Here is a 9,834-nt window from a genome sequence, read left to right as displayed (position 1 = left end):
AGGGCCGACCCCGCCTGAGTTCCAGTGAGTCTAGCTGGACTCCTGCACACCGTGCGCCCCCCTGCTCCTCAAGCATCCTTGCCTGCAAGGCTCTCATTTACCCGCACGTTTTTACGCGTACCTGCTTTAGGTCAGCATGCTCCGGGCAGTGATGGACAGGTCGAGGACTCCCCAGGCCAGAAAGGAGGAGACAGGGACACCAGCGATTCCAATACAAGGCGATGTGCCCCCTGAGAGGGGAACAGTGCAGCTTCCATCCCATGTCAGAGGTTTGGCGCCTCTGGCCAATGAGTGACCTCCTTGAGCCTCGGCTTCCCTGCTGTAAAATGGGCTGATGATAACAGCCTCAACCTCCAGGCCATTGTGATGAGGAGGTGAGCCAACAGGTGTGGGAGCCGAAGTGGGGCCCGTCACAGAGGCAAGATGTGCTAAGGAACTACTGTCATCACTATGAGGGTTGAGAGTGGAAGTTATAGACACCCCCAGGGAGCAGGTAACCCCAGGGAATTCTGGAAAGTTCTGGAAGCCTGATCTATACATGTATCCTGAGGGATGGGCAGGAAGGAGGCAGCAAGCTTGAGAAGGCCATGCTGGTGGTGATGGGGAGGGAGGGAAGAGGTCAGAGGCTGTCCTTGGGCAAAGGATGTAGCTAAGACAAAGGGGGCCTGAGGGGATCATTCAGGAAAGATCCGTGTGGTGTGTGTGCCTGTGGTAGCTGGTCACAGAGGATGAGAGGTGGAGTGCTGAGGGCTGACGGAGCCTACCGTCAGTCATGTGAAGCCTTGCAGTGCAGCTTCTCCAGTGGGCAGCAGAGGTGGAGACACACGGTGGGTTTGAAGGGCTGGGGGTGGGGCTGAGGGAGAGGGAGGGGCATGGAGCTGCCCAGAGGTGTGCAGAACCCTCCCCACCACCTTGAGACTCTTTTCTCTTGGGTTTCGTGGTTTGACAACCATGGTCATGACTGTGGGGGGCTGAAAAATGACCCTCAGAGATGACCACATCTTCACCCCTGGGACCTGGGAATATGTTCCCTTACATGGGAAAAGGGACTCCACATGTGTAATGAGGCTGTGGTTCTTGAGATAGAAGGTGATCCTGGATTATCCGGATGGGCCCAGCATCATCACAAGGGTCTCATAAGAGACGGGCAGTGGAGGTGATAATGGAAGCAGAGGTTGGAGTGATGCACTTTGAGGGTGAAGGAAGGGGCTTTGAACCAAGGAATGCAATGCAGGTGGCTTCTAGGAGCTGGGGTGAGGTGGTGGAGCTTCCAAGAGAAACACAGCCTGCAAACACCTTTGCTTTAGACTTTCACCCTCCAGAATGATAAAAGAATATATTTGTATTGGCTCAAGCCACAACACAGGATGAATTGGTAATTTTCTAGATAGATAGGTGAGTAGGTAAGGAGATAGATGGATGAGAGATTGATGATAAATAGATGGATGGGGTGTGTGTGTGTGTGTGTGTGTGTATGTGTGTGTATATATATATATATTCCTGTGACAGTTTGTACTCTCAGGATGGCCATACCAACATCTCTCCCACCCACCCTCAGGCTCTTTTTGCAATGAGGCCTTGACATTGCTGTATTGGGAGCTGGGGTCTGTGTTCCCTCTCCTTGAATTTGGGTGGGGTGATCACCATGTAACTGACACTAGGTGACTTCCAAAGCTAAGTCATAAAAGATGACCTGACTTTCACCTGCCATGATGACTCCAGCTCTCGAAGCTGCCTCAGCAGATGCTGAGTGAAGCAGACATCAGCTGTCACCACTGAGCCCTGTACAAATTGCAAATTTTTGACACAAATTGCAAATGACACAAATTGCAAATGACACAAATTGCAAAAAAAAAAAAAGTTTTTCTTGTTTTAAGCCACTAAGTTTTGGAGTGTTTGTTCACACATCGATAGATATCTTAATTTGTAGCTCTCTCCACTTAGAGGGCCTGAAAGCAAGGGTGCCCCAACAGCAGTGAGCACACCCAGAGCCCCCACCTTGGTGTCTAAATACCATTCTCCACTCACAGGCGCCAGGGCTCCTTGGAGAAGAGGTTGACTAGGGCTGGTTGAGGACAGCACAGGATGTGCCTGGAGCACCTGGTGCCAGAAAGCAAGGTGGTACTCAGGTCACACTGGGGACATGTAAAGCCCACAGGGGCCAGCTTGCAGGGCTCCCACTGGCCAAATGTAGGACAGTCTGATGATGCTGGTAGTGCATTATAATTCATTGGGAAAAGCAGGCAACCAGGAGTCCAGACAAATATAAATGAATGAATGAATGGAAAGCTTGATGAGGAATATGACATACACCTGGTTTTAAAGCACCACATCCTGACCCACACACTCACAAAATACTTATTAATAACAAAGCAGGAGAAATAACTTCACATGGGAGAAACCTGGCAGACACCCCACCGACAAGTGATAAACATGATGAAGCAGATCAAAACCATGCCTCCCCCACCCGCCACTGCCCAGGCGGGAAGCAGTGAGAACACAGCATCACTCCTGGGATGTTCCTGTAAAAGGTGCAGGAGCCAGATGCAATCGTGGGGACACGTCAGATGCAACCAAATTGAGGGACATTCCACCAAAGAACTGGCCTGTAACCTTCAAAAGTGTCAAGGTCATGAAAGCTAAGAAACTTTCAAAAGTGTCAAGGTCATGAAAGCTTGATCTTAGCTGCATGGCCACCCCTGGGAAGGCTGAGAAAGGCAGTGGAGTTGTATGTCCAGCAAAGAGAGGGTATCTGTTTTCTGTGCTACGTAACAGGCTGAGGGGACTTGAGCCAGAACAGTGCACAGGAATACAAGATTCTGAGCTGGGACGACTGGTGGAGCTGGGACGGGGCCTGCGGATTGGAGGACCCCACTTTCCTGAGCAGCCAGCAGCCCCCGACTTCACTGATCGTGCTGTGGGGTGCAGGAGAAGGTCCGAGTTTGTAAGAAACATACTCAAGAGTTTGCGGCAGAAGAGGAAACATTTTGGCAACTCACTGTTAAATGGTTCAGAAAAATGTCACAGGTGCTGTACTTGCTACTTTTCTATAAATTAGAAATTGTTTAAAACAACAGCAAACCAGCCTGTGGGAGGAGGGTTTGGCAAGTTCACAGGCTGTGGGTGGGAGAGCGCCTGGTGTGTTTTAGGCCCCAGAGGAACCTCCGGCTGGTAAGGCAGAACAGGAGGCTAAGGCCTGAGGCCAGGGAGGTGAGGCAGGTAGATCTGGGGTCCTAAACATACCTGCCTTGCAGGTGTCATGAGAAAATGCACCCCAGGCACTTAGGACAGCAGCCCCTAGCATGAGAACTGGCTTGTTCTTGTCTTCCTTCCCAGGCACTCAACTTCTCCATCAGGCTGCCAGTCTCGGCCTCTCTCTCCACCTGTGCCTGCCTTGTTCCACTTGGGGCAAATATCACCTGGATCCTGACATCATCCAGTTTGGGGGACATCTCCCTTTCCTGGAAATGGGTCTCCTAGAAACGTAGGCTTCCCTGCCCCTCCTGTAGGATGGGTGACAATGTTGGCATGTGAGTACTGTCACCCTGCGGCTGTTGGGGTGGGGCATGTCGGGCTTGGGGAGGGCTTGGAACTTGGAGAAACACAGACCGGCAAGGCTAGGGCTGTGGCTTTGTCCCCATGTAAGAGGCAAGGTGACCCCATCAGCCCAGTGGGAAGAGAGATAGATGCCAGGAAGAAAAATGTGTCTGCTCATGTCCTTTCCTTCTACCCTGTCCCCCCTCCACCTTCCTTCCAGCCTGGAGATGGAGCCTCATTTCCCCAGAGATGAGCCTTGACTCACAAGGGTGTCCCCCACAAACTTTAGGAAGCAAGTGCCCTGAGCACCATGGGCGGTACTGGGGGAGTCGAGCGGCAGAGGGTCTAAGTTTAGATCCTTCCTCCTTTTAGATGATGTACATGGCATGTTATGAGACTCGGTTTCCCCAAGGGCTCCCGTTAGGAGATACAGCCTGTGCAGAGTTGGTGAGTGACCTGGGTGTCTCTGCCGGGGCCACTTCTAGCCCAGGCCTGCTGAGCCCCGTTTCTTGGGTTTCATCTTTTGTGGGTGAGATATTGCCGGCTGGTTCTGGAGGGAGAAATGGTGAGATTCCCTTGATTTTCATCACCGCAGGGGATCAAGAGGACAACCAAGAGGAGACAGCTGGGGGAGCCAGGATGAGGACCTGCCTCAAGCTGAGGTCACTCACACAGGTGGATCCGAAGCCTCACAACCTTCCCCGAGCTCTCCTGCCACAGAGTGACTTGTCCTTAGTCCCTAGAGGCTGGCATGACAAGGCCACCTGCCTCTGGGTCTCCCTCTGGGGCTGGGAGTGTCCCCTCTGAAGGGTTTTGGAGCCAGAGAGCCTCGAGTGGGGCAGTGCTCCATTCTTCAGGCCCAAACACTGCCGTCGCCAAGGCTGAGTCCAGCCCTTTGCAGGCACTGGGAGGTTGGTTGCAGGGGCCATGCAGGCTTGGCTGCATCCCTGGAGCCCGCAGCTGTGTGGGAAAACAAGGCAGAGTGAACAGGTCTCTGCCTTTTCAATCAGCTCCCACTCAGCCACATCTTACCTGCTGGGGACCTCCGGGAAGGGATTTTTACCTGTCAGCACCTCATCTCCCACTCCAGGGCCTGTGCCTGGGCAGCCAGGCTGGAGTGAGTGCTGGGTGTGGTAGGATGTGCACTGCTTCCTGCTCTCCTGTGGACACAGGTGAGCTGGATGGAACATGGCCAGGCCTGAGAATCAGAGAGGAAAGAAAGACCAGGAGGAAGAGACTGGAGGGGAATTGAGAGTGCAGGAGAGATCAGAGAGAGACAGAACAGGGAGAGAGAGGGTGGAGGAGAACTGAGAGGTGGAGAGGAGGAGCGCTGGGCCTGGAGGGAGAGGCCTGACCCTGCAGGTGCCTCCCCGCAACTGCCCAGTGCTCCTGACTCCAGGCCCTGTTCATACTGGAGAGTTTACCCAAGGCCTTGCTCAGGGCACAAAGAGCCCAGATGCTGGCCGCTTAGCGTTTGGGTGATGACAGCAATCCTGGATGTGTCTGGGCAGCCTCCTCTCCTTGCTGCCCCCTCCCTGCCTCTTCCCCTGATGTAGATCCAGACAGCAGGTACAGCAGGCAGCAGACCAGACACCAACCAGCACCTGTCCAGGACTGAATCTGCCAATGGCCCTAGACCCCAGGCCACCTGGTGAGTTCCCAGCCTCAAGTCTCAGGACCCCAGGCCCAAGCTGCATCTCTGTCCCCATCTCTCTCTGGAGCAGGTTGAGGCATTGGTGTCCGGGTGCAGACACAGGCCTGTCATGCAACTGCCGTGGGGCCTCAGGCAGCCGTGAGCTAGCTGGAGCCTCAGTGTCCCACACTTCAGACGGGACTGGGGTCCTGGCACCCTGGGCTGTCGTGGGTAGATGCTGAGGTGGGGAAGTCACCGGACAGCCCACTGGAAGTCACCAGACTTGCCTACCTTTGGTGGGGACCTTCTGCCCCTCATGGCATCTGCCTCTGTCACTTGTGTCTGCTCAGCTCCTGCCATGGCTTTGAGTTCAGAGAGGGGTGGACGGGACTAGGCACAGCTCACCCTCGTGCCCTCACGCAGCCTCTCTGACCTTCCCGGCCCCCAGAGCTTTCTCCCTGCTCACTCGGAGTGGGATTCAGCCAGGGCTGCGGGCTGCAGAGGCATCTGGGCCCGGAATCCCTCGGACTTGGGAGGAGAACCTGGCCTTATAGCCTGGAGGTGGAGGCAGGACAGTGGTGGAGCCACAGAGGACCTGGACAAGGGGCCATGAGGCTGGGCTGGGGGTCGGCGCCCTGGCACAGAACCGGTCAGCGAGCGGGAGGTGTGCTGTGTCTGGGACTCTGAGACCATGAGGGGCAGGAGCAGAGGCCGGCACCTTCTGTCTTGGTTGCCTCCTCTCTGCCTATGACATTGCTGCTCAGTACAGAAGACCAGAATGCCTGTCGATCTCAGGGGCACTTTGGGGCCAAGAAAGGGAGTTTCTTCCATTTGTTCCCAGGTCAGTGTGTTACGGGGGACAAAGCCCCTGGGACCTGTGAGGTCATGGCCGGGGGACTCAGTCGAGGGGTGCCGTGCAGGTTGTAGCAGGGCCGCTGCTTTAACACACGCGATGGCTGAAAATGGACTTCAAACTCAGGCTCCATCTGGCGTGGGGGTTCTTCCCCAGCTTCCCCTCCACGTGGCGATTCAGGGACCCAGCTTCCTCCACCAAAGCCTCTCCTGTGGCCCACACTAGGGCTCCGTGACAGTGAGCTCCGTGTGTCAGCTTGGCTGGGTGCAGCGCCTCGCTGTTCACTAACCAGAGAACTAGAGGCTGCCAAGATTGTCGTTTACCCACGTGGTGAATATGGGCGATAGTAAAGGGGAATGACCCTGAAGGTCTGGGCGGGTCTCATCTAATTGGTCCGAAGCCTTAAGAGCAAAACAGATCTCCCGGAGGAAGAGGAAGTTCCGCCTCTCAGCTCCCGCCTGAGTTGCCTGCCTGCTCACCCTGTGGATTTCAGACCTGCAGCCCCACAGTCACAATCATGTAAGCCAGTTCCTTGAAACACGTCTCTCGACATGCACATGTGTATCCTCCAGTCTGTTCTCTCTGGAGAACCCTGACCGCTGAACCATCGTCTCACCCAGCCCTAGGCCATTGAGCCAAGGGACCAACTTGGCGGTAGCCACTTCCTCTTCGTCCACATCCCACTGGGTGACCTTGGCTGTGTGGCCACCCCTAGGGAGGCTGGGAAAGGCAGTGGAGCTGTATGTCCAGCAAGGAGAGGGTACCTGTTTTCTGTGCTACGTAACAAATCACTGGACACTTAGGGGCTTCCAAGAGCACCCAGGCGTTATCTCGCTGCCTCCTTGGGTCAGGAGTCATGGCGGGCTCAGCTGGCTGCAATGAGACCCCCCTCCGTGGCCCCAGGTCTGCTTCCAAGCTCATGTGCTCATTGAAGAATCCATTTTCTCAAAGCTGCCGGGCTCCTGGGGGCTGGCTTGTTCAGGTCCGGCAGGAGAGAGTCCCTGTGGTTTGAAGTCTCCGAGTTCAGGGAAGGAAAAACCCCCAGAGGCTTCTCTGATGAGGTCGGCCTGCTAGGATAATAATGCTCTCTCCCTTTGGCTCAGAGCAAAGCCACGCTTGCTAGGGGCCTTGATTACACCTGCAAAATCCCTTTCTTCTTGCCATATCACATGACCTAATAGGGGCGTGGCATTGATCCTATTTGCAGGTGTCCCCCACTGGAGGCAGGGGGACTACAGAGGCGTAGACATGCAGCAGGGATGCAGGAGACCATTTCAGGGCTCTGCATGCCACAGAAAAGGACATGCATGGTGGCCAGGCGGCCAGGTGCTGCCCCAGACCCCAAGGACAAAGGGGATCTTGACATGGGTCAGGGCTAGACAGCCTCTATCTCACGGAGCCATTCTCCTGCCTGGGATGAACACCAGGGTTGCCTGTTTAATGTTTTGAGTAAGAAGGCTTGCTCTTCCCTCACTGTTTTGAGATGGGGTGCACTGCTCAGAGAGAGAGAGAGGGAGGAGGGAGGGGCAGGAGGAGAAAGGGGGGGGGAAGGAAAGGAAGGGGGGGAGGGGGAGAGGCGGGATAGGGGAGGGGGAGAGAGGCTGGAGTGGTCTTGGGGGAAGACGGAGCAGCCTCCTCCTGCTGTCAGCAGAGCCGCAGGCTATAGAGCAGCATAACGACCCTGTCTCCCTCAGCGCAAACCACTCTTTTTCTCAAGCACTCAGTGGTACCAAAGATTTCAGTGCCTCCAGCCCCCTACTGGGTCCTCTGAACGCCCTGGATGCTGGCTAGCTGAAGCCTGGCTAATTGTGGGCACCTGGTCCTGGGGGCTTCCTTTCTCGGAGCTGTTCCCGCCTGCCCCTTCCTGCTCTAGCAGCCGTCAGAGCTCCTGCCAGGGGTTCTGAAATGCCAATGCCAGTCCCATTGGTATCCAGCCAGGGCCTGGGGTGAGAAGACGATGAGAGCCATGTCCCTGTCCCCTGCCCGCCCACCTGCCCCACAGCTGGGAGTGGGAGCCTCGGAGGCCTCCGCACCTCTCAGTTGCTTGACAGGCTCCCCGGGAACAAGAGGTGCCTTGCCAGAGCTCACCTCCTCATTGAAAGCCGTCTCCTGCCAGCCCAGGCCCGGAGGGGAGGGGGAAGTGAGGAGCAGGCTGTGGTCACTGCAGAGCACAGCCTCACCATTGGCTGGGGTCTCCTTTCCAGGGCGGAGGGAGGAAGGGATTTTCTCAGCTGCCATCGCTGACACAGGTCCAGGGGCAGGTCTGTTGCCTGAGAGGCTGGGCTGGGCTGGGGAGGAGAGAGGTGGTGGGGAAACAGTGGGTAGACCCCCGGGAAAAGAGGCCAGTGTGGGACAGGACAGGGCGGTACTGAGGCCTGTGGTGTGGGCAAGACCCACTGTTGGCACGGACGGAGCAGCCACAGGGTTGCAATGATGGGGGATCTCCAGACCTGCCATGCCCAGCCCTGAGCCCTGTGCTGGTCATCCCGGGGCAGGGGGTGGGGGCTGGTGGGAGGGGGCTGTTTTCCTGCATCCCTTCAGCTTGGAAGCCAGAGTGCCAAGAGGAGCTCCACCCCCCAAAAGCAACCTTTCAGCCTCTGTGCTGGCCCCGGGCCCAGGCCCCTGCCCACACCTCCCAGGTGTGTGCGTGGCCCCTCCAGCCTCGCCCAGGGCTGTGATCCCCACCCCACCAGGCTGCGGGGGAAGCAGCCTCAGAAGTGCTTGCAGAAGGTAAATTTCCAAACAGACATCGACTAGTTCTGGTTTCATTGCTGACGCGGGAGTTTCAGGCTGTCTCTGAATCAGTCCTATGCCCCAGCTCACCCAGTGTCCACATGTCTAAAACAATTTGCAACAGACAAGTGGTGTGTGTGTGTGTGAGAGAGAGAGAGTGTGGGTGTGTGTGTCTGAGTGTAAGAGTGTGTGTGAGAGTGTTAGTGTGTGGGTGTGAGTGTGAGAGTGTGTGAGTGTGTGTGTGTGTGAGTGTAAGAGTGAGCATGAGTGGATGTGTGTGGGTGTGTGCGTGTGTGTGTGAGACAGTGAGTGTATGTGGTTGTGTGAGTGTGGGAGACAATGTGTGTGTGAGCATGTGTGAGTGTCTCTGTATCTGAGTGCATGTGAGTGTATGTGCATGTTGGGAGAGAAGTGTGTGTGGGGATGTTAGTGTGTGGGTGTGGGTGTGAGAGTGTGTGAGTGTGTGTGTGAGTGTGAGAGTGAGCATGAGTGGATGTGTGTGGGTGTGTGCGTGAGTGTGTGTGAGAGTGAGTGTATGTGGTTGTGTGAGTGTGGGAGACAATGTGTGTGTGAGCATGTGTGAGTGTCTCTGTATCTGAGTGCGTGTGAGTGTGTGTACGTGTTGGGAGAGAAGTGTGTGTGGGGAGGTTAGTTTGTGGGTGTGTGTGTTGGGGGAGAAGGGGGTAACCTGAGCCCCCTGGAGTCAAACTTGGGTCTTGAACTAGCTGAGGCTGAGAACTGAGGGAACCTGAAGGCCTGTGGATGAGAGGGATGGCCCAGGGCCATCTGGGGGGATCTAGGGGACCCCAGAGCACAGCCTTCCCGGAACCTAGAGGCAGCTCACACCTAGGGGTGGCTCAGGACTCAGGCCCTGTTCCCCACTTCCCCAGGCCCCTGCGTCATCTTTCTAAATACCTCCGTGTCCCTGTCACCCCCTCCCTGGTTCTGAGCCCTTCCCTGCTTTTCCTGGACGCGATGAGGCCTCCCATTTTGCAACCCCGCGGTTCTGCCCCACAGCCACCCCCTCTGTGTCTTGCTCCTGTGATGAGGACCTCTTCTGCTCTGGCACGTGCTCCTC

The 9,834-nt window shown here is 56.0% G+C and overlaps 1 long non-coding RNA gene across 6 annotated transcripts; it reads left to right on the top strand.

Moving 5' to 3' along the window:
* Positions 1 to 408: 408 nt before the first annotated feature.
* Positions 409 to 6,597, top strand: LOC105488405 (uncharacterized). Of its 6 annotated transcripts, none has more exons than XR_011606428.1 (7): positions 409 to 493; positions 2,776 to 3,027; positions 3,337 to 3,530; positions 3,910 to 3,984; positions 4,133 to 4,709; positions 5,094 to 5,188; positions 5,619 to 6,597. It is a non-coding gene; the product is annotated as an uncharacterized lncRNA (long non-coding RNA). The 6 variants fall into 6 exon arrangements; XR_011606427.1 differs by having other exon boundaries at positions 6,012 to 6,596; XR_011606425.1 differs by having other exon boundaries at positions 4,133 to 4,212; positions 5,619 to 6,595.
* The last annotated feature ends 3,237 nt before the right edge of the window (positions 6,598 to 9,834 follow it).

The sequence above is a fragment of the Macaca nemestrina genome, chromosome 8 (genome assembly GCF_043159975.1).
Source record: "Macaca nemestrina isolate mMacNem1 chromosome 8, mMacNem.hap1, whole genome shotgun sequence".
NCBI lineage: Eukaryota > Metazoa > Chordata > Mammalia > Primates > Cercopithecidae > Macaca > Macaca nemestrina.
Note: the sequence above shows the minus strand (reverse complement) of the source record. Positions and strands in the feature narration are given on the sequence as shown.